We start from the raw sequence: 25,353 nt of genomic DNA on the forward strand, positions 1-25,353 counted from the left end.
GCCGCGCTCCGGTTCTGCGCGGGAGCTGCGCCGGATCGCCGGGATCTGCAGGACGCCACCGTGTCCAATCCTGAATAAACACGCCACCCGGAAAGGAGTCAAGGAAATTAAACTAAGCAGAATGGGATTACAGTAAACAACACCTTATAATATTTTGTCGATTGCGGCTGATAATTAAGCAGATTTCACGCCCTCCTCTCGCCGGGAAGGAGAGACGAGATAAATCCACGAAGCTGCACTGGACAGAAGAGCAACGCTTTTTTTTTTTTTTTACCTGTGCAGGAGAAAGAAAAACACACGTCTGAACATCTGAGCGCAGCCTCTCAGCCGCCCCCCCCTCTTCATCATAATGCCATTTCTTTACCATAACAATGCTATCAGATCTGTTTTCTGCGATTCGTCCCACCTGTGTTATCGCTGCCAGCAGAGCAATAGATGCCATTACCTACATAAGCGTGACAGGGCGTTTTGTAATTATTGAGCATGCCTCCGTGGTAATTACTTCAGTTTGCTGAATTATGAAAGCTGCAAGGAGAGAGAGAGAGAGAGAGAGAGAGAGAGAGAGAGAGAGAGAGAGAGAGAGGGGGAAGAGGCCCGTTCCTCGGCCTTCAGCTGGATATGAAGACAGAAGAAACATTCTCCGTCTTCTTGCGAGGCTTTAAGAGCCGGGAGACTTTTCTTGGCAGCGGTATTATCACAGACGCTCATCTGCCAGAATCTGTTGACAGAAAATATGCCCTATCAGCAGAAATAACCCCTCGTTTTTTTTTGGTTTTTTTTCACGGCTCGCACGACAGTCTGACGAAAGACAAAGCTTCCCACCGAGGGGATCTCAATAAATCAGACCACCTATGCTGCCGCCATCCATCGCAGGCCGCTGTGTTTGTATGTATTTTTCCTCGGCTTTTGTCGGCCACCTACTCCAGTCTCAGTGTGGAAGTGTCCGACATATAATCCCCCCCCCCCCTCCCCTCGCTAAACTGAGCAAATGAAGGCTGGATTATGCCTGCTAACATGCTCATAAACTCTGGATTTATTCAGAGGTAAATTGGGATTGAAGGAGGTAGGGCTCCTGCCTGCTAATCCTTACGCACTGAAGCGCCTGTAAGCTCGCCGTGTGTGTGTGTGTGTGTGTGTGTGTGTGTGTTTGTGGGATAGGCGTCCAAATAAAGGCTGGCGGCGCTTATCTGAAAAACAAATTGAGGTGCAAAAGGCTTGAAAATGAGGTTAGAAATTGTAATAATAGGCAGAACCGTTCAAACAACTGTCTGTGTGCGTCATTCACAACAAGCCAGCGCCTTCCACTTCTTCTGCTGTTTCTTACACTTCTCATGACAAAAGTGTTAGTTTATACATATAGGAAGCCAGGATTTGCCTTTTTTTTTTTTTTTTTTTTAAATTAAATATCATATTAAAACCCCGTCCACTGACTTCATGACCACCAGTCACCAGTCAAATCAGATGATTAAGTAATTCGTCAGTTTACAAATATAGCAGATATTGAATATCTGATATTAGTTTGTCCCCGTCCCTCTCAAATATGAAAGAGGTTGTTCTCTCGCTCTTTCAGTGCATGACCTCGGTCATTTTCAAAAAAAAAACAAACAAAAAAAAAAAAACGGCAAGTTTAAGATCACCAGAAATACGGCTAAAAGTTGATACACTCGCTTTAGGTAGATTTTTTTTATTATTATTATTCCATGAAAAAGAAATGTGCTCATTAGTGATGGAAACACATTTGCTGGATGAAAACAGGACATGAAGGTAGGATTTAATCCCATGAGCGAGCGGCTGCCGTTTGACCTCTGACCTGTAGACGCAGTGACATCAGCAGGCCGGGGTGGACAGTAGAAGAAGAAATCAACACTTTGTCGTAGATCCACAAATAATTCAGCAGCAACACAGTGCGATGACTTATAGCTAGCTTTGGAAGTACAAATGTGAAGCCGGTACAAGTACAAGTACTTTGACTGTGCTGATATTGTACTGCAGTAAAGGCAGAGGCACTACAGTATATATCTACTGCAATAAAAATCAAAAGTACCTCATTTGAAATGCACTCGGAGTGAAAATTTGAGAGTAACTTTTTTCAAAACAGTAACTTTGTTGCAGTTATAAAAGGAAAAAGGGTAAAAAGTAGTAGTATCTTTTAACTGGAAATTTTAAATTACAAAAAATTTGCATGCCGTTTGTATGTTTGGTAAATTGGAGACGCAGCCAGTGATGTTTGACTTTCTCCACCAATCACAGTCTCAGTTAAAATGAGTCTTACCTGTGCAAGTTGTGACCACGCCCCTTTCAGTTCACCTTGTACTACTGCTGCTACAACTACTACCACTTCTACCAATAATAATAATAATTATAGTAATGATAAATTTACATAAATTTACATAACACCTTTCCAGACACAGTTACAAAGTGCTTTACAATGACAAATACAACACAGTAACACACAAAAGAGAATTACAAGATTAAAACGAGCTAAAAGCTTTAAAACTAAACTCATTAAAACACACAAGGAGAGCTAAAGGAGCTAACTTGCCATAATATAAAATGACTTCACCGAAATAATCATTATGTCATTTTCTGAGTTGGGCCTTTTCAGTTTTACAAAAATCTGAGGCCATCTGAGTGTTTAGAGTGTTATAAAATATTAAGAAAGATTTTTCGATAGTCTGTCATCTTTCTATTGTGCACTCACAGTTCACTTTGCTCATTTGGTTTAATGAAGCGTTTCATTAGAAGTAGATTGCCTCTAATAATAGGTTTCTTGTTTATGTGTCATAGTATTTTTCAAATTTAAAGACGTCGAATGTCGGTGCAAAATGCTGGCAAAACATCGACGGTTTCAGTTGCAAATTAAATTACTGGAATCAGGATCGGTCTGAAAAAAAAAAATAAACATGTTCATCAAACACTAATGTACTCTTCTGAGCGTGAGTTAAAGCTTTCTGTCTGTAAATCTCTTTTTTATAACACGCTTCCTGTATCAGCTCTCAGATCTGCGACATGAGAGAGGCCGTTGGGTTTTGGGCGTCGAAGGGAACGCCAAAAGGCCGTCAGCTGAAGCAAGTAAATATAACTATAACTCATACTTCCTAGTGTCATTTTGAAATTATTTGACAGGCTCCGGTTTAAACAGCGATCAGTGTGGGAAAAGTCATGGAGGGACATTGAGAAAGCTGAGATATTTCACATCTGAAATGCAAAACAGCTGTCAGCTTGACCACAGCTCGGGCTTTCTGGTGTCAGCCGTCCCTTTTATTTATTAGTGACTCATTTTTTTTTTTTTTTGGTTTTTATGTAACAGCTCGCAAAGCTTCCCTTATAAATAAAATTGATCATTTTTTTTACGACTGTTATTTATCTCTGAGGAAAATCTTGGTTGCCTTTGTCGCTCTTCCACAGGGAGGTCAGAGGTCTGGGCTTGGGAAAGACTCCGCGCCTCATTCAGCAGAAATGTTCCGACTTTGTGAAAGAACAACCGCAGAAAAGGCTCCGCTCGGCGCTTAGATCAACTCCCAATCAACTCGCTTCCAGAATTTTCCCTCAATCAAACGCCATTTTATTTTGTTCAAATCTTGTTTTTCTTCAAACAAGATCAAAAATCTGTCAGTGGGATGAGATAATCCCACTTGTTTCCAGCGCTAATCAACTTGTTTTGCAGAATTTTATTGAATCCAGTGTCATTTTCTTGATCCTAGTGGGCTGATCTGCCTTATTCTGCCTTGTTTCAGCACATTTCTACTTGTTCCCAGGGAATAAAATCTGACTGCACTGGAAAAAAAGTGGGATTATCTAATCCCACTGGCAGGTTTTGTACCTTGTTTGAAGAAAAAACAAGACTTAAAAGCTTAACAGGGCCTTCTAACTTGGTGAATTTTCCCTCCTCCATGTGCAAAGATCTGGGCCAGGCTCAACTCAAACAACCACAAGCAGACCTCGACAGGATCACACAGGCCAAATGAATGAGAGGGTCCATTCTCACCAAAATGTTTACGAATCAATCAATCAGACTTTATTCATGTCGCTCTTTTCATGCAAGTACATGTAACACAAAGTGATTTACGCAATAAAACAATAAAACAATGCCCAATAAAAACAGGAACTGAGAAAACGCTGCCGTAAATCTCATCAGTTTGCAGTGAGGAAACACCAGAAGCAGATGAAGACCAGGACGAATTAGATAAAACTCAAAATAGCAACGTAAGAGTCGTGAAAAGGTGAGTACATTGTGAAAGAGGAGAAAATAATTAAATAAACATATAAATAAATAAACTCCAATCAGTAGATAAAAAAATAGATGACCTCCGTCCTTCAAACGCCAGGACTACGTCATCAGATCGTACCCAGGAGACGCTGAAAATATGTTTTTGTTTTGTTTTGTTTTGTTTTGTTTAATGCTGAAATCAGACTCAAACATAACAAATAAGCTTCATGGACTTTTATTGGGTAGAAGAAAAAAATACATCCATCCCAATTAGGTTTGAGAGCTAAGACGTCCTTTTATTTTTCCAGAAGTGCCGACGGAAGTTAGTCGACCGCCTCGATTCATGTCCGTCTCTGATTCCAGGGACTGATTTTAGACCTGGGTGACAGGTAAACGCACCAAACCGCCTGATAGAGTCAAAAACCTCAAGTGTTTTGTCCTTTCCAGTGCAGTCTCACTTGTTCCAGAATGTTCAAGTATAAATCTGTTGAAACGAGGCAGAACAAGGCAGATCAGCCACACTAGGATGAGGGAAATGAGGCTCGATTCAAGAAAAGTCTGGAAACAAGTGGGATTATCTCATCCCACTGGCGGATTTTTGACCTCGTTTGAAGAAAAACAAGGTTTTAACAAAATGAAATGACACTTGACTCAGGAAAATTCTGCAAACAAGTTGCTTCGCGTCGGAAACGAGTTGGATTCTGAAGTCGATGCTGAAGTGACATTAGGATAATGTAAGTTCATGTGATCTCGAGGGACGGCCTGAGACAGTATAACAGCGAAACGTCTCATTTGAATATACAGTTGTCCCTCGCTATAACGCGGTTCACCTTTCGCGGCCTCGCAGTTTCGCGGATTTTTTTTTAGTGCAATTTTGCATGCTTTTTTTTTTTTTTTTTTTTTAAACAGCGCATTGTGTTCTGCGTCCTGATTGGCTAAGGGACTGTAGACCACTGTCAATCAGTCTCCTCCGTGCCGTGTCTCCTGTACAGTACAGAATGCGTTCATTCTATAATACTGGACTTATTTTTCTACGAAGGTTTGAACTTTGAGAGTTTAAACAAGAGAGAAAAGTGAGAAAATGTTAATGCCTGTCTGAGAAAAGTGTATAAAGTGTGTAGTGAGGGGTTTCACAGCCTGAAAACATCTAGAATAATTGTAAAAAATAAAGCTGACTACTTCGCGGATTTCGCCTATTGCGGGTTATTTTTAGAACGTAACCCCCGCGATAAACGAGGGTCCACTGTAATGTAAACCTGCAGAGCTTTGGACCTCGAACACTGGATGTGAGTCCTGCTGCTGAAGGTCTGTCGCCTCACTGGAACAAAACTTGTCCCGTTTTCTTGAAGGACACTTTCGTCGTTCACCCTGCGGACCTTCACGGCCGTCGACCGTCACCGACGCTGCCGCCTTCGGGTCCAGCGGGGCGTCGGTTTTACTTTCTGTCGCAAACTGAAGGGGAGATGGCCACTGTTTTTGTTTGTTTGTTTGTTTTATTTGAGCTCCCAGATGCTAAAAACTCCTGACCCTGCGGCCTCCAATCTCAAGGATCTGCTACCTGAAGGGTTTGTCCTTTCCAAATGTCTCACCAAAGAAGAAATAACCTACCAAACAAAATAATACCCTCCCCAAACAACAACAACAACACAGCGAGAAGAAAGGAACATGGACTAACTGGCAGTGAAGGCAATTTGTCGCTGGAGTCCCCCCCCCCCCCCCCCACACACACCTTCCTCTCTCTCTCTTTCTCTCTTCCTCCCCCCCTCCTGCACCATCCAGATTTCCCATAAGGAATGTGCTTTGGTGTAATTCATCACCGGGCCCATACGGCAAGCCGCTCGTTCTGGCGGTGAAATATGAGTCAGTGCGGGGAGGCATTTTCACACGGTAGCTCCGCTGAATGGGGTATTATTTTGGCAAGCTCCCATAAGATTCCCAACACCTTTTTCTGCTGTTGCAACACGCTGTTTATCAAATGTCTCTAGACACGGGAGGCGCACAATAAACATCAACCGCCGAATTACAAGCTTTGATTTCCGGCGTATTACGGCGTCCCATAAAAAGGTACTGGGAGAAAAACACAGCACTCCATCATGTTATAATAATATGCCTGTTTATGAAGATGGAGGATGACAAGAGCAAACCTACCTGCAAGCGTGAAGCCGCGTGATAGTATTCACGCCGAGGGAAGGGGACATAAGGTTGTGCAGCACTAAACGTCACGCCGCTAATTAATTGCACCATGTGGAATATTGGCAATTTGATGTAAACTGTACGAGCTCTGCAGAAAGAAAGTGCATGTGCATTTTTAGGCTTTTTAGCTCACGCTCTCATCCGGAGTAAACTCCTCCAAATCTCCAACATTACAAGCAGCAGTAGTTGCTTAGGAGGTCAAAGGTCAGTGGTCGCAGATTGATGTTTTTTTTTTCCCATGATCCCAGGATAATCTCACATGTTAAATGTGTTTCAGGTCTGTGAGTGAATGTAGATTAAGATTAGGGATCTCACATGGTCAAATAACATAAAAATAATATAAATACCGAGTCGAAAGATATGCAGATGTGATCCCAGTGTCATTGTGTATGACATTTAACCTTCCTGCTGTATTACCAGGTAAATCTGATTGAGAATAGGAATATAATTTCCAGGAGACCCACTACAGTACAGTGCAGTAATGTATCTGAGGCAGAAATGTGGTTAATTGCACCAGTTTTGTCCAAAATAAGAACCACAAATGCAGTTTATCACCATGAGAAACCCCAGTTATTACCTTGAGTTTATCATTTCTAGGTGCACTATGAAACAAGAGGTGAGGACTGTTTGGACTCGGTTGACAAAAAACGTGGATTAAGCACGTAATTTAATGGTTTAGTCTGAGTCACTGATAAATTATGTGCTTTTTTTGTTTTGTTTTTTTGTCAGTTAACCCGAAACAATATCAAACATTTAATGTTTCCAATAAAAAAGATCCAGTTTCTGTTTGTTTCATCACTTTGACAACCAAAACCATCTCAGTAAATGTCAGTTTTGCCTCTTTTTATCACTAATTTTTATAACACAGCAGTGATTCAGTCTATATTCAGCTCATAAATCTTCTCTATCGTCTGTGTAAACTCTCGGTGTCTGGAGGCTCTTTCCTGCTGCACAGGAAGTGATGCGCTTTATGTTTACGGTTGTTTATAAAAAAAAAAAAACAAGAAGAAGAAGAAAATGACAAAGAAAAGCGAAACTCCACCAACAGGAAATCCAAAGGCGCAAGGCGTTCCAACATGTCCGGAGGCGAAATGAAAGAAACACCACGATGATGACAACAACGAGCGCCAGGAAAGTTGCAAGAATCACAAAGACATCAGAATCTCACAGATTTCCACTCGGATCGTGTGATACCAGTCACTTTGTACGAGCAGGCGTCACTTCTCTCCAAATGCTGCACATGTCTGGTTCCTCCTCTCTCTTCTTCTTCTTTTTTTTTTTTTTTTCCACCGCTCCGTTGACTTCCTCACATGGAATTAGAGCGAACACCTTCCTGTGATGACTGCAGCCTCTATCTCCGCAGGCTTCACGGCGTCAGCAGCCTCTCCGCCGCTGAGCCATTTTTCTCTTAACGCTGCGAAGTTCAGGGGGCGGGAGGAGGGAGGATGGGCGAGGGGGGGGCTGGCGTTTAATGCACAGTAAACAACTAAAGCACTTCAAGCCTTTAAATCCCAACGGGAGGAGAGAGAGAGAGAGGGAAAGTCAGATAGAGAGAGATGTGACGAGGGAGGACGGGGAGGAGGGGTTGCAGAGTCTAGGGAGAGTCTCTCTCTCTCCCAGTGGGAGATGACAAATGCCATATGTCCTGAGCGCAGCGCTTGTGTTAATCCTCGGCGGGTCCCGGCAGGCCCACATCCGACTCGGCGACCTCTGTACCCCCCCCCCCACCTCCACCCCAAATCCACCCCCACCTCACCACCGCCGCCACCACCTCTTCCTGCTTCCACTGAATCATCCGCGGAGGAAAGACGAGGAGGTCGGGCCCTTGGCTGGAAAACAGACGCCTTAAGGGCTCTGTTTTGTAAACCGAGGTGAGAACAGCGTCCTTTTCCTGTTCCTCCTAACGGGGCGAAATCGTGTCGGTCCGCAGGAAACGATGAATCAAAACTCACGCGTGAAATCCAGCGTTGAGGGCAAAAGCCTTTCCAATGCAGTTTCACTTGATTCGTGATTTTACCTGTAAAAACCTCCATCGTAGCAACACTCATCCTCATCCTCAGCGTTCGAATCTTGTTTTTCTTCTTGACGTTTATTTTGCGAGGGGAGGTCAATGCATTTCTGATGGCAGCGTCATTCCATGAAGTTCAGTCATACCAAATACTGAACAAAAACACACATGCACTATGAAATCATTTCAAAGTTTTCACTTAGTTGCTGTTCATTGAAGAAAAGTATTAGTTTGAAAGCAGTTCTTGGTGGAAAAAAAACAAATTTGTGTGTAAGATTTGAAAGAAATGAATAACAACAAGCTAACATCTCAATTCATTTGTCTTCCTGATGATACGTATCGTCACATTTCTGCATTGTGGTAGATTGTATTTCCTGTTCCTAGATTATACCGTCATAGACTGATATAGCAGATCATTTTCATTTTTTTTTTTAAAACAGATTTAGATTGGTGCACTGGTGAGGAGAGCAGTTGGATGAAGTTGCTGCTTCAGCCCGGTTTATTTTGCGTATTAGCATTGAGAAGTGCGACGGCAGCCCAAACCAAACTGTAATGACTCTGCATTTACAGGCCCGAGATGGAAGGTCACGTTCAAGGCTGCAAACGCTTTCAGTGAACACGGCTCGACGGTTTGGGGAAGGAGCTGATTCAGCTTGTAAAGCAGAGCCGAGTTTTGTCCCAGAACCACATCATTACAGCTGAACCGCCTCCAGGTCTCAGTGTTGGGCGGCGTTCAGGGTTCAGGGAGGTCGAGGGAGGCGCAGCTTTGTTTAGGCTCCGAGTCGAGACACATGACTGGAGCGAAAATGGGAATTGATCTGTGCATTACATGGCATTTAAGAATATTTTCCCTAAATGCTCATGTGAGTACGTCATGTTAAATAAGAGTGAAATGTTTGAAGAATCAGGCAGTTTTGCATACTGGCAGCGAGTAGTAACTACTTTGCTTCTGAAGAAAAAAAAAAAAAAAAAAGCCATTCAGCCTCATAGCACACTGAGTATGAATCGTTTACAGTGCTGTTGGCTGCAGGGACTGGAACCTGAAGGACTGTCCCAGTGATTCTGTGTTTTTAGGGTAATATTTACCAGCTTTTCCCAGAGCGAGCGGTCGAATTTTCTCCAGCCACTGGTTTCTATTCATTCCACTACGACATGAATCACCATAATAAAGTCCTCCACATTAGTTTTCCTAAAAGCAGCAGTATTATTGTGCTTTGGAGTGAAGGAAAAGCTCCCTCCTCCTCCTCCGCCAGGGAAAATAGTCCCTGCAAGGCAACGTTTTGCTTTCCACAGTTATCAGCTGTGTGGTTTCTGAATGTTGAGGACTTTGTTAGCAGCAGAAGCAGAACATTATAAGGCGGCTGCTTCAACCAGAAATTCACATTTTGATTATATGCTGTGAAATCTTAAGTAACCCCTGCATGATTTGATAAACGGTTTGTTGACATGGAAAATGTGGGGGAATTGTCGTAAACCGGCCAAACATTCAAAATCAGCGGAATGGTCCTTTAACTCTCGGGCAGAAAGAGGGACTAGTTCCTCCGGTGGGTCCACTGCAAAAACTCAAAATCTTACCAAGATTATTTGTCTTATTTCAAGTCCAAAATGTCTTATTACTAGTCAAAATATCTCATTACACTTAAAATCAGACATGATCACCTCAGAGGTAAATTGTTTTTAGACAATTGTCTCTTGTTTCAAGAGAAAATTTGCTTGTTTCATTGGCAAAATTTGTTTCTTGTTTCTAGCTAATTTTCACTTATTTCAAGTGAATTTTCCACTGGCAAATTTTGCCAATGAAACAAGCAAATTGTCTAAAAACTATTTACTTCTGAGGTGATCATGTCTTATTTTAAGTGTAATGAGATATTTTGACTAGAAATAAGACATTTTTGACTTGACATAAGACAAATAATCTTGGTAACTGTGTTTTTGCAGTGTAAGGGTTTGTGGTTCCTCAAAAACCATGGGAACCACTGGAAACAAGTGGCATTATCTCATCCCAGTGGCTGATTTATTTTTCTTGTTGCAAAAAAATAAGATTTTGTGACTAATTCAGAGGTTTTTTTTTGTGTGTGTGATTTATTTTTTTAAAAAAATAGCATATCATCATCATTACATTCACATTGTTAAAATCTAGGTGACAGAGAGCACAGTGGCAGCTTCCATACCCGCGTCTTCCATCACACTATTAGCACGTCTATAATCAAGCTCAGTTATGACATAAATAACAGTTGAGGCTGCTGTCTCCGCACTAATGATGTATGGATTTTCAGATAAGGCTTGACACACGTGAGGCCGCGCTGGAAAACCGCCACGGGCTAATGAAGGTTAAAGGGGCATACATTACCTGTATACTTTCCGATCAATCCTCACCTACTTCTCTATGTACGGCAAATGATATAAACGCGGAATGAGGTGAAAAATTGGTAATTAATCCGCTGTGGGGTGACACGCCGCCGAGCATTACCCCGGCCTCCCTGAGCCCGTTTGTCTGGCTAACATTAAGGGCTAATTTTGAAAATCTAGCGTGCAGTCAATTTCCCAGGATGCCTCGGGGGGTAAAAGGTAGGGGAATGACAGGAGGGGCTAATTTTGCCTGCCTTATTTACCCCAATGCATCATCCAGCCGCTCTCATCTGACACAAGTGACGGTGGGATTGAAATTAGACCGACTGAGCCTGCAGAATTTATGACGGCGCCCCGGTATTTGTTGTGTGTGTTTATGCAAAAGTGTGTATTATCCTCTGCGTGTGTGTGTGTGTGTGTGTGTGTGTGTGTGTGAGCGGTGAGCACATCAGAGGAGAACACAGAGAGAGAGATGGAGAGAGAGAGAGAGGAGGAGGCGCAGGAAAAACACGAGAGGCAAACCTGGGGAAATACATCTTTTTAATAACAGTCAGCAAGGTTAATGCAGCTTACCTTGGAGTGCCGACAGGAGGAGGAGGAGGAGGAGGAGGAGGGGGAGGTTATTTGACAGGGGAGAGATGTTTAGAGTGGAGTTTACCTACACAGGAGTCTGATAGCTATTTGTTGTACAGAGGGAGGCAGGCAGCATAAAGAGGAGGAGGAGGGGGGGAGAGAGAGAAAGGAGAAGGAAAAAGAAAGAGGAAAAAAATCAAACTCTTAATACTATTGTGTGCCTATAACCATCTGTCACAGCTCGCCTGGAGATGAGGCTGAGATTAGGAGGAATAAACGTCGGGGGCCGCGGAGCATCGGTAAAGCCTTCAGGGCAACAAAATAAAATAAAAAAAAAAAAATCTATATAAAAAAAATAAAAGGTGGAAGGGCTGGGAGACGAAGAGAAACGAGCGGAAAACACAAAACTCACGGGCGACATCAGAGGCATTCTAATTCTGAGGCAGTCATGGATTACAGATTGGAACCTGCGCTGACAACGGGGCGAAAAATGACGGGCAATATCGCGGCGAGGCTTCGAGGGGTCCCGCTGATGATGATGTTGACAACGGCGGTGATGGTAGTAGCCGTGGCGGCGGCAGCGAAGAAGATGATGATGATGATGATGATGATGATGATAGCAGTGGTGGTGGAAGTGATGATGGCGATAATGACGCCAGTTTCATCTCGCGTTACTCAAACAGAAATGAAAAGGAAGAAGAGGAAGAAGAAGAGGAGGAGGAGGAGGAGGAGGAGGAGGAAGGGGAGGGGGGGCCGCTCTGCTCCAAATGCCAGCGGCTTAAGGAAAAGGCATTTGGTGGCTCCTGAGGCATCCGGCGAGTCTCTCCCCTCCTTAAATTTACCGTGAAGGTTCTTAGACTCCCTATTCAGGCAGGATATTCCCGTTTTTATTACTTTGAGAAGACAAACCTCGCAAAAAAAAAAAAAAAAAAAAAAAAAAAAAAAAAAAAAAGTACAGTGTCATTGCTTCTGGAGACCTGAGCCCTGCAGGAATATTGTCCCGGAGAAAAAGAGGCCCTTTTTGTGTTACGCCGGTGCAAAACGACACAGGGAGGGTGAAACCTGAGCAAAGTGACTTAATTTGTTTCAGAAACATTTTGCATTTAAAATGAACTGACATCATCAACTTGCCACAAAACTACAAAGAAAAGAAAAGACAGTTACCATAAAAAAACACAAAATTTGAAAAAATAAATAAATAAATAAATAAATAAAAAACAACAACAAATGAATAAATAAATAAATAAATAAATAAATAAATGAATAAACAACAAATAAATAAATAAATAAATAATTAATAATAAAGGTGACATTTTTACAGGAAAATTACAACAACAATAATAATCATAAACAAATAAATAAGAAGTGTTACAATTACAAGAAAATTACATTAAAAATCCCCTAATTTTTTTTTTTTATAATTAAAAGAAATAAAATGAATTTTGTCCGGAGAGTTAAATAAAACCTTTCCAAAATAAAAGCCCGCCCACTGGCTAATGGGTTTCAAAAGAGTTTTGATACATGAACACGGCACATTAATGCAAATACAGGCTAATTATCTTGCTTTGAGCGTCCACATGATCCACTGTGTAAACAAGACCGCTGCTGTAAGGTTTATTTTTTCACTTTGACAGAGCCAGGCTAACGACTCCCATAGACTTCAAGTCTTTATGCTAAGCTAACATGACATGCTACCCATAGGAACTGAACCAGTGGACGTCCAGAGGTGGAGATGGTGTCCAACATCTGGTCTCAGTCTGGGGACGTCGGGAAAAGGGGATTTTTACCAAAGACATTGACGTATTCCTTTAAGGTTCAAATCGCCCAATCACAAGCCGGCGAGTGTTTGGAAACAAAAGTCACATGACTCAGCAGCCGTTTGGTGAGTTTGGTTCATGTGATTTTTTTTTTTATAACCTGATGGACCTGACTGTGTCTTCTTCTGTGGTGTTCAGAAGAATAAAGAACATAAAGAAGTACAAACAGCTGAATAAGAGCATGAGGCCACGCTTCTTTTACCCACAATGCCTTGTGGTGTCAGCTGGTGGGATAACGCTCGCTCCACAGTTCTCCTGTTAGACGTTTTCTGGCATCTCCATCTAACCTTAGTGTGTATGAAAACTGTCCCTGCTTGCGTGTGGGGGTGCATGCATCTGTATAAGTGTGTGTGTGTGTGTGTGTGTGTGTGTGTGTGTGTGTGTGGCTGCCCTTCCCAGTGCCCTTGTCATACTGGTCCCAGTGCTGCAGGGCTCTGTGCTGGTTGGACAGCTCAGGTCAAGGTCTGCCCTGCCCCACTCTGACCGACGGGCTGTCACGTCAACACGGACCGCTGGCCGAGTCCGCAGGCTCGTTACACACACACACACACACACACACACACACACACACACACACAGGCTTGCATCACATGACAAGCTACCACATGCTTGCAAACATTTACAGGCATGCAGTGTCTCACAAATGCACACATATGCACATTTGGATTCATACATGCATGGAGAGAGAAATGCATGCATGCACACATATCTAGACAGGCAGACAGCGCACACACACACACACACACACACACACACACACGCACGCAGCAGCCCCAGCCCTTTTGTAGATTGACAGTGAGGTTTATTGCTGCTAATACTCGCAGCTGTAGCGGCAGAGCTGCAGCATCCTAATGGGAAATGGACTCATTTCCTAACACAATGAGTACAAGGGGTGCAGCACACGCCCATATTTGGTCGGTGAAGGTTGATGGACCGGCTAACCTCTTTCCTATTGGACCCTCGGATTTAGCTGTCACACGTCACGCCGGACAAATAAAGAACACACACGAGTAAAGCGACTTGGATGCTGATTTGTGCGAGGAAAACACATTTCCACACACAAAGAGCAGGAGATTAAAATGTCGGCGTCTAATTCTTGAGTCTTTTCCATCGTCTGCTCTGAGCCCTCGCCGCTCGCTCGCCGTTTCCTGCCGCACAGGAAGTGATGCGTTTTTGCGGTTTGTTCGGACCAAACAGAGGAAGATGAGCCGGGTAGCTGGCGTGAGAAGCGATCGTCTCCACAGCTTAAACAGACGATGAAAAGAGAAACTCAATCCATGCAGCGTAGTTTTGCAATATTTTGCGTGCCAATTGATATCGATGCACTGACGCCAAGTATCGATATTATATCATCAAGAATCTATACGACATTTGTGACAGGTTTTTAAGACAGAGTTCGTTAGTCTGTCCCATTTCGCTGCAGCTGGATAAAACAAACTTTTCTCAACAGGGCAGAACGTGCAGCTGAAAAAGGTAATAAATCACAATATGTGTTAATGACGTTTAAAATCACAATATTATAGTATCGTGACCATAATATCATAACGTGGGGCCTCTGGTGATTCCTACCTGATCTGTGCGCTGTGATTGGTCCTAAAATTTGTTGGCCTGTTAACCATGTGGGCGTTTCTTGGCCAGTGGGATGCATTACAGCGTTTTATACCGTCGTGAAAAATAAAAAACATGACTTGAAGCTCATCTTTCTAGATTTCTAAACCCAGTCAAAAAGGCTTCACTTACCCAGCATCCTCTAAAAAAGTCCCAACTTTCTTACAGCTGTAAAAGCCTCATCCTCAGTGTTAAAATCTTATGTTTATTCTCGGTGTTTATTTGCAGAGTTAGTGCAAGGCCGTGCATTGTCTGCTGCCCTTCCATGAAGTTCAGTTATGCATTATTCTTAAAACTTGAATAATAAAAACAAATAATTTCAAAGTTTTTATGTCTCAGTGGTGTTCATATATGTGAAAATCATTCGTTTGAAAGCAGATCGTGATGGAAAAATGTGAATATGCGTGTAAAAAAAAAAATGAATCAAACTTCTGTGGTAAAATGGTGAGGGGTGTCGTTTTAGCCCCGTCATGCATGAAAACCCAAACTTTGCATGTTGCGTTGACCTTTTTAGTACAAATGTGCTGAAACAAGGCAGAATGAGGCAGGTCATTCTGGAAACAAGTGGGATTATCTCATCCCACTGGCAGATTTTTTTTTTTTTTTTTAAATTTATTTTTTTTTTAAACAGGATTTGAAGCGTGAAGACGAGACTTGGCTTGTGGAGGTGCAGGTTTTCTTTGCGTGCTGCAGCCGTGCAGTCGAAGCTGCAGCGCCGGAACAAAGCAGCACCCAATCCCAGCCTATTTTGGACTTTTCTTCATTAAAGCCATTAGAGGTTTGCCAGGCTTCTTCTTCTTCTTCTTCTTCGGTGTCCTCTCACTAATTAGGTGTCTATATTTCTGTATCTCGTTATTGGATTTATTTTATATTGTGCTTTATAGTAAATAGTGTTTGAATTTTAAAACACACCTCTTGGGTGCAACATAAAGGGGAATTTTTAATCATATTTTCTGTAAATGAAAGGACCCGGTCTGCCCCCCCCCAACCCAGCCTACCCCACCACCCCCCTCCCTCCCTCCCTCTCTCTCTCTCTCTCTCTCTCTCTCACTCTTTTTAAACACTCTTTCTCCAGCATGTGTCCTAATGAGTTTGCAGGTTCAGATGCACTTTCTGATTCTATTTTTTCCCCCCACATTACATTATTTTTATATTTATATATATATGTTTTTAATTCTGTACACACACACACACACACACACACACACACACACATCTCCTCTCGCTCTGGTCACAGCAGGATAGAAAGTCCAAAATGAGAGACAGGCGAGTGGGGGGGGGGTGGTGGTGAGGTGATCATCGCCATCATCATAAGCGGTGGAAAGAGGGATGCGAGGAGGAGGACGGGGGGGACATAGTTGATGATGGTGGCCGCCGGTTGCCTCAGCAACCTTTTTTTTTTTTTTTTTTTTTTTTTTATTATTTATTCCTGGGGCCCCGGTGATGAGGCGTGTTAATGTAGCGCCGCACCGCCTGTACCTGCTGATGGGCGAGGGACTCGTCTCCCTACGTTTCAGCCTGGCTTGACAATTAAGACCTGGGCGACTGTAGCCAGGGGTTAATACCGCTCATTAAAAGAACTAGGTCATTAGCGAAGAATCAAGGCTCTTAAGGCGGCAGGGGATGTGTGTGTGTGTGTGTGTGTGTGCGTGTGGAGAAGAGGAGGAGGAGGAGGGAGGAGGAGGAGGAGGAAGAAGAAGAAGAGGAGGAGGAGGAGGGGTGGCAGCGGCGCAGTAAACTCGGCATCTCGGCGAACAAGCGGCCCCTTACATTAATTAACCTCCCTTTTCCTTGTTGGGGAGGTGCACGTGTGTGTGAGGAGGGGAAGGGAAGGGGAAAAAAAAAAAAAAAAATCCGCTGTTATCATATATGCACATGGCTGTACACCAATTAATTGCATGGAGGCGCCAAAAAAAAAAAAAAAAAAAAAAAAAAGAAAAGAAAGAAAGCTAGTTTACAGTCGTCCCTGTGGCCGCCCTGTGTTCCTGTGTGAGCCGAAGTTACATTATTTCAGACAGAAGGGAGGAGGGGGAGGGGGCGGGCGGGCGGGGGTGACGGGGTGGGGGGGGTCTAATGTCTGTATGATGAGTAAAAAGGGTATTAAAATTAAGGAGGGAATCATGGCAGAAATCAGGCTTTTCTTTTACCACAGGGGAAAGGAGCAAATAAAAGCCACGGAAATGAAAATAAATAAGCTCGGCTAATACCTTCACCTTAGGAGCGGCTCAGCGCGCGCGGCTGAACCGGGGCCCCCGTCCGCCCCGTAATTTGTTTGCACACTTTATTATTAAGCTGATACACGGGCTTTCTGACCTTCAGTCAGGAGGTGGAGGGAGGTGCGCCTTTTTCAAACAAAATGTCCTGTAAATTAAAATATTAGACGCTCGTTTGGAAAGTCACTTGACCAGCAGAAGCTTAGAGACATGATCCCACAGAGTACCTCACATCCATACGTGAAATGATCAATAAATACTGCAGTGAAAGTCCTGCATTCGAGACGTTTTCTCAGTAAAATGTAGTTCAGCGTGGAAATTGTTGAATTATTGATGCATTACCCTTTAAGAACCTGTTTTAATGCTGTAGCTCAAACTGCTGCTAGTTTGCTCGTTTACACTCTAACAATGGAAAAGCATCTCTGCAAAGCAATTAAAAAATGTACAACATTTCCCACTGAAGTGTAAAAAGTGTCACTGAATGGAAATACTTGAGTGAAGTGTCCTCAAAAATAAAAAAAAAAAAAATACACCTGACCTGGGTCCAGCTGCTATTAAAACTATTAAAATACTAACTTCAGGGGGGAAATGTCTTCTTGAAAAAGACAAGTTCCCGCTGTCGCTTGTTTGGAGTATGCAAGTAGAAAAATAGATGATAAAAGAAAAGTTCAAGTGCGTTTAACCCCCAGATGAAAGTGCAGGAGAGATTTTGATGGATGGCAAAGTTACAATAACTTGGCGCACAATCCCAATTACATTCATAAAGCAGAGTTTAAACAAATGTGCTCACTTTCTCTTTGAACAACCCAGTTTTTTTTTTTTTTTTTTTTTTTATTTCAGCTCTTCAACTCTTCAACATAAATAACTCCTGAGGTGTCAGTGGTCTTTAACGGAGGGTAAAACAACAGGACGGTGAATACAGATAAAAAAATAAAAAAAACCCAGTAAAAACTGCGAGGACAAACAACTTCTCACTTGCTTTTTCATCATTCCAGTTTTTTAAAATGTCGTCCTTGGTTTTTGATTCACATGTCAACCAACAGGAAGCTAAAAACTGTGTTTAAAATAATATGCACCATCTGTGCGCACATTTTTTGATGTAAATAGTTCTGACATTGGCAATAGTTCTGTATTTAAAACTTCTTTCTGCAGGAGGAATCATATCGAGTCAATCTTATCTAGATTTTTTGGGAGTAACAAAAAAAAAGATGAGTGTGCACGGCCTTGATCAGCACGCGCTCGGCGGCCCGCTGTGTAGACGAGTGTGTGTCCCATTGCTTTCAACATGAGACACACACACACACACACACACACGCAGGTCTTCAGAAGGCTAATGGCCTCGGTAATATTCTGTCGAGGGTTTCACTTTCATGTCAGCAATCATCCGGCGAGGGTAGGTGTCATGTTTTTTTCAAAAGGTGGAGATCTCATTGCAGAACAAAACTCCTCTTATCGTAAATCTAACATCAAGTGGCTCTGATAGGTAACGCGCCTTTCATTTCCTAGAATAAAGTGTTAAGAGTGAAAAAAAAAAAAAATTTCAAGGGGGGTAAATTAGCCTTAATATCAGACCCATGTGGCAGTGTTTTTATCTGCTAATTTCTCAAGCGCCATAATGAGACGGTGCCGAGCGATGGAGCGATTTGAATTTAAATGATATAATACTTGAGATAGCCCTAATTCACCCATACATATTTAATCTGACATATTATCTCGCTGCTGATATGACAGCTCGGCCGCTGTGCCGATACGACGGAGGGAGGCCAGCCGCTGCACGTTGGAGCTCCTGGGTTTTTTTTGCTTCTTTGTTTTGTTTGGTTTTGTTTCACCACTTTAAGAACCAAGTAAAGAAACTCCATTTTAACCAGTCATTTTTAGTGTCATCTTCAGAGTTCAGACATGGTTTTTCTTCAAGCAAAGTCAGAAATCCACCAGCGGGATGAGATAATCCCACTTGTTTCCAGTGTTTTTTTTCTGGGAAGAAGTATAAAAGTGTTGAAACAGGGCAGATCAGCCACCAAGATCAAGAAAATGACACTTGATTCAAGAAAAATTAAGCAAAAAAGTTGATTTATATTTGAAGCAAGTGGGATTATCTCATCCCACTGGCAGATTTTTTTGACCTCATTTGAAGAAAAAATGAAGACCTGAACTTGAAGATGAGGCTGAACGACTCCTTGATGGAACACGATGAAGCAAAGTCCGACTGGAAGCCTCCTCTTGGAGCCCGGCTGATGCTACACTGCAAAAACTCAAAATCTTACCAAGATTATTTGTCTTATTTCAAGTCAAAAATGTCTTATTTCTAGTCAAAATATCTCATTACACTTAAAATAAGACATGATCACCTCAGAAGTAACTTGTTTTTAGACAATTTTGCTTGAAACAAGTGAAAATTTGCTTGTTTCATTGGCAAAATTTGCCAGTGGAAAAAGTGAAAATTCACTTGAAATAAGTGAAAATGAGCTAGAAACAAGAAACAAATTTTGCCAATGAAACAAGCAAATTTTCTCTTGTTTCAAGCAAATTTTCACTTGAAACAAGAGACAACTGTCTAAAAACAAGTTACTTCTGAGGTGATCATGTCTTATTTTAAGTGTAATGAGATATTTTGACTAGGAATAAGCCGTTTTTGACTTGAAATAAGACAAATAATCTTGTTAAGATTTTGAGTTTTTGCAGTGTAGCCAGCTGTGGTGAGCCGCGGCCATGTTGTCCAGCAGGATCTTACTTGACCACTTTTGTTGGTGTTTGTGTCCGATCTGTCGTGGTTTTATTAGCATGGAGCTGCTAACAGCGAGCATCACAATCTTCTGCCTCGCTTCTGTTTTTAGAGGAACAGATTTTCATGAATATTAAAGCTTCTAGTTTTGTTTCATAGACAAATTTTCCAGTTTTCAGTTTTTGCAGAGAGAAGCCTTTGGGCTCGGTTGTTTACCTTGCACTGCACCACGTCTTCATAACAAATACAGAGCATGTCTTTATCACAACTATTAGATTACCAAATTTGATGATTCCTTGCTACACACACACAAAAAAAAATCAACCAGTATATCCTCCTGAGACCCGAGGAAAAAAAAGTGTCTTCCAATTGAACTTTTTTTGTGATTTCTTGTCTATTTAGAGTTAAAACAACAACTCACAATTTAGAATTTCACAAAAATATTTTTATTTTAGATTTTACAGCACGTCCACTGTAGTGGATTTTACTGTAAAAAAACAAATAATTTTAAATTTAAATAAAAAAAAAACAATCAAATAACCACAGATAATCAGTTACAGACAATCAATGCCATTAACAAGAAAATATATAATTTTCATAAGTAAAAGCCAATAGCTAAACAATATTTGACTTCCTGTTTCTTTTTTCACAACGTGCGTGTTTTTCTGCAGCTGCCATTTTGGCTCAATAGAAAGTGGGTGTTTCCCTCATCCCACCTTATCACGAGATATCATTGGAAAGGCCTGTACAGTAAACCAGGACTTGATAGGGCAGCTCAAATGAGTAAAAGGATATAGACGATCAATTGATGTCCACCACAGAGGACATAATTGAATAGGCTGGGTCTCAGGAGGATATTATTTGTGCAAATTTTGCTTTTCCAAATCAGTTTCAGCCCCAAAACTCCAGTGTTCAGGCTCCACTTCTGATACAAGAAACACACACACAAAGTCCACTTCCTGTTTTTGGTTTTGGTTTGTAAAATACATCTAAACCCACTGTCCTGTGACTCGCCTCTATTTCTGTTTCTACTTCGGTTTATGGTTTCCTACATTTCCCAGAATGGCGTGCATACCTCGACAGTCGACATGTCTTCGCTCAATTGAAGCTGCAGCATTGCATTCTGGTCGCCGTGCCGCTCCTGCGTGGTTGTTTAACGTTGGTGCAAAATGGCGGCTCGAGAAGAGAAGGCACGGCTCTTTGATTTTGGAGGGACCGACACCAGAACCCGATGTTTACCGCCGATGTTTGAGATCCTGAAACATTTCCTGACATCAGACTCCAGCGGAGCTGCTGGAGGTGTCTGGACATGACGTCACCTCGTCTGCTGCGATTGGCCAAGGAGAGAGGAAACATATGTCGCCTTCATTTCGACTTGGAGCCGGTGAGAAAACGCCATGCCAACAAGAAGAAAAAACTCCTGGTTTCCTCCGGGAGGGGGGGGCGAAAGTGTCTTCAGCAGTATTTGGTTAAGTAGTAAATAAACTCTGTGATGTTGCTTCACTTCTTACCGTAAACAACAAAAGGCGATTGGTTTTCTGCCATTTTTTATCCGCCTTGACGTTACCTGAAGTGAAACCGGACAAACCAGGAACTGCAGCTCTGAAATGAAACCCAGATCGGATGACTGGGTCCATTTTTCACAAGGCGCTCCTCGTTTTGATCAGTTCCAAGTTGGAATTAACGCATAATTACACCAAACTATTAAACGGTTCCAGAAATGCACCATACATCACCAATAGCTGTTAGCAATTTCTATTTTTTTGGTTTTTTTTTTGTAAAAATCCAGCTGTATTATCGGTCCATATCATGGATTTAGCTTGTTTGTCCAAATTAGATTCTGTCAAATTGGTCACGGGTGGGAAATCTCGTCCACATGGGAGGTAATCGATCCAAGCTGAACACTGAAATAACAAAATATTTCTTGTTTTCCCCTCGTCTCTGTGTTTTTTCTTGGGCTTAAAACATCCCAGACTACTTTACTGACCGTCGCCTCGCAGGATTTTTTGGATTTCGAGGCTTACTTTTCCAAAACGGCTCCCTCACCGACGCGCGACTTACTGGTGCAGCTCTAATAACTTGAAATGAAACGGCAGGTGCTGCTGCTGCTTTTATCCCACTTCTCTGTACAAGAAATCACTCGACCTGGGCTGCACCCGCGCTCGGCTGTCATATCTCCCATGCAGGCCGTAAGCACTGGAGTGTGTTTTTGTGCCAAGAGATAATTGTAGCTATAGGAGGGTAAGAAATAAGAGATTTGCTCAATTAACCAATATGGCACAGCTGAGGACAGCACCTGTGCATACTGGAGGCTCCGCGCTTTTGCACGGCGGCGCGATAACATGGCCGATTACCCTCTGGAGTGTGCAGCGATCGAGCTCCGTCTATTACATCCCCTACCTGGTGCAAGGCAGGGAATAGCGCACGCAACCGCATTGTGTTTAATTGCTCTCTGGGTGTTAATATGCACTTGTGTTTGGAGTGTTTAATTTTCGCCCGCCTGGTGTAATGATAGGCAGATAGCCGGCTGCCAGTTTTTAACAGTTGGGATAAAAGCTCGCTCGCTCTGCAAAGCCTGCGAAACCCTGCTGTTTCCTATATGAGACGAGGAAGCCGGCCTGAAATTACCTGTTTACATTCAGCAATCTGTTAAAGCAGCAAGACTGCAGCCGCGCAGAACGCCGAGCCTGCGTGCGAGACCTCTGCGGGGCTGATGGGAGATACCTTTGTCTTGTAAAGTGGGCTATATTTTATCAAGGGCTTGCAACCTACCGAGTGTTTCCACCGTCGATTAATCTTTTCCATTAATCAGTCGGTGTATAAAGTGTGAAAAATAAAGCCACAATCCGATGGAGAGTGATCAGTGTCTTCAGATGCCTTCCTGAGTCTGACCAGCAGCCAAAAAAAAAACAAAGTATTAATTTTATAAAGATATGAACAGAGGAAAGGAAGGCAGACTGAGCCTCTTGATGGTCTTAGTGAAGCTGGAATCCGACATTTTTTAGTGCTTTTATCCTGCATCAATAACTAAAAACCATTAGATTATCGAGGAAGGGTAATCGGTGCATTTACAGCCACTACTGATTCATCATTTAAGCATTTCTATTTGTCACTGTTTGCTCAGTTTATATCATTACCTGAATCGAAAAAAAAAAAACATACCTGTGAATTTTTCCAGGTGAAAATAATGTGTGAATGTTGTCATTTTACCTCTCGAGCTACAGACTGTTTTCACAGTCTCTGCTCTGATTGGCTGGCAGCAGAGGAGGCTCCACCCCTCTTCCCCAAATGGTAGATGATTGGTTGAGTCCAGTGAAGTCAGCTCTCTGCATTACAACTCTGCACCCCTTCGAGATGTGACTAAAAATAAAAAAAAAAATACTATAAAACAAGAAAAAGTGCTGCTTTTCCTTGGGGCTGCAAATGAGGAGCATCCAAAAAGTGTAAAAGCCATTAAAAACGCTGGACTATCCATTTGTGAAAATACCTCACCTTTAATTAGGAGTTTTCTTCAGTCAGACGCTGAAAAACAAAAGAAACGCATCCTCTAACACAATTAACGCTCATTTATTTGCCTCAGTTCCATTTTCCAAACTCGTTTAAGGAATCTGAAAAAGCCTTTCTGTGCACAGACCCGGTGATCTAACCTCTCGTTCACCACCGCTCGTATTATTACGCCTGGAAGCTGCATCCCGTGCCCTGATGCATCGTGACTGTCAATCAGTGTGAGAATAAGCCTCATCTTCTACATCATCAACATTACAGGCCACCAGTAATAAAGATGTCAAGATAACAAAGGTCATACATATTGTTGTATCCCACTGCAATGAGATTTCTTGTTGTTTTTTGCATACAATCTAAAAAAAAAATGTAGATGATTACTATTTTTAAGTAAAGTGCTCAAAATAACAATTATATGTGGATAGGATTCATTCTGTCTGCATCAAACTGTCCAAATACTCCAAAATTAAGTTTATTAGGTTGTATGTGTTTGGTCATGGGCTGAAATACGAGCAGGAAACCTGAAACAACTCACCAAATTAGGCCAGATGACTAATCAGTTGTGTTTAATGCGCATAATACCTCTGTTATTATTAATTATATACTGGTATGTCTTTTATATTTCAAAACTGCTGCTGCTGCTGGCTCTTATCAAACAGCATCACTACAGACTTGAAAGTCAATGAGCTGCCAAATACAGCTTCAAACTGCAGCCAGTAATTAATTTTCATGCATTGCACTTCTTTTATACAGATTCCGCATGACAGATCAGATCAAATATTTAAAAAACACTAATGTTCCTGCAGGTGAAATACCTGCCGGGCGGGCGGCGTGAGCCCGGCAGATTTTGCCCCCCGGTTGCTCTCGCCTGCAAACACAAACAAAAACAGACAATTTCTCCTGGCAACATTGGCTCAAAAAAAGTTGGTTAGCAGATGTCAGTTGTTGTGTTTATCTCGGCGGTTTTACTTCGCTCATGCATGGATCTTCTATCAAAGAGGGCTTATCCGAATAAAGTGCTTAAAAGCTTTTCAGACGCCTGGTGATCTGAACAATTTTTGGCTTGATCTGCAGACTAAACAAACCATAATGATGCAAGCTTGTGTAAAGATGTACACAGCAGTCAAACACAAATGCTGGCGCTTGATGTTTTTATTAATGTGTTTTTTTTTTTTTTTTTCTTCTTCTTCTTTTCTTTTTTTTTTTCTGTCTTTTGGATCTAAACACACGGGCAACTTTGAGTTTACTTCTGCAGAGGTGCAAAGGAGACGCACGGCTTCTTAAACAAGTCTAAAGGGACAGAAATGAATGTGTCGCATTTTCAACCTCTGATCCTGCTCTGGCCTTGCAAACAGAGACCATCAAGAGAAACTGCAAAAAGTAATCACCAATATTCAGATGGGCTTTTCATCCATGTGCTTTTTGATCCAAACACAAGGCTAACTTTGTGTTTACTTGTGCAGAGGTGCAAAGACACTCGCAGTATCAAGTGAAAACCATTTACCTTAAGGTCATAAAGGTGAATTCCTGCATAAAGTATGAAAAAAGCAATCAAAAATATAAAGATATTACAGTTTTTCTACTTGTATTTTGATGTCTTTTGGGTCTGAACACACGGGCAGTTTCTACAAAGGACACAGAATCTTGCAGATTTCTCACATTTCAGCCTCTGTTTCTGTACGACTACCTTGCAAACTGAGGCCATAAAGACAAATCACCATGTATACTGTGCAAAAAAAAAAACAAAACATCAAAAATATTAAGATTGGATTGTTTTTTCAATGTTTCTTCTTTTTTCTGTCTTCTCAATCTGAACATATGGGTAACTTTGCGTTTACTTCTGTGCAGATGCAAAGAAAATCAAACCATATCTGACATTTTGACCACTGTTGATGCTCTCGCCTTGCTAAAACTAATCAAAATATTACGATCGGATCCCTTTTTTCTGTCTTGTGGATCTAAACACACGTGCAGAGGTGCACAAGTGATAGAAAAAAACCCAAAACTCATGAATTTCAAGCCCTTTTTCCAAACAGAGACCATAAAGAGAAGCTGCCATGCGTCTTGTGCTAAAAGTAATATAAAAATCTTCAGTCAGGATTGTTGTGCGGCTCGCTCGTGCTGAAAAGGTGCTGCTGCAGTGGAGGAGCGTGTCATGT

General features: G+C 42.0%; 1 long non-coding RNA gene across 4 annotated transcripts in view; it reads left to right on the forward strand.

The window, feature by feature from the left end:
• LOC115373580 (uncharacterized) overlaps nucleotides 1-25,353 on the forward strand; it is a 339,580-nt gene that overhangs the window by 26,150 nt on the left and 288,077 nt on the right. For all 4 annotated transcript variants that reach the window (XR_003929553.1, XR_003929556.1, XR_003929554.1 and 1 more), the window contains exon 2: nucleotides 15,390-15,536. This is a non-coding gene — a long non-coding RNA (uncharacterized LOC115373580). The remainder of the gene's footprint in view (nucleotides 1-15,389; nucleotides 15,537-25,353) is intronic.

The sequence above is a fragment of the Myripristis murdjan genome, chromosome 2, assembly GCF_902150065.1.
Source record: "Myripristis murdjan chromosome 2, fMyrMur1.1, whole genome shotgun sequence".
Classification (NCBI taxonomy): Eukaryota; Metazoa; Chordata; class Actinopteri; order Holocentriformes; family Holocentridae; genus Myripristis; species Myripristis murdjan.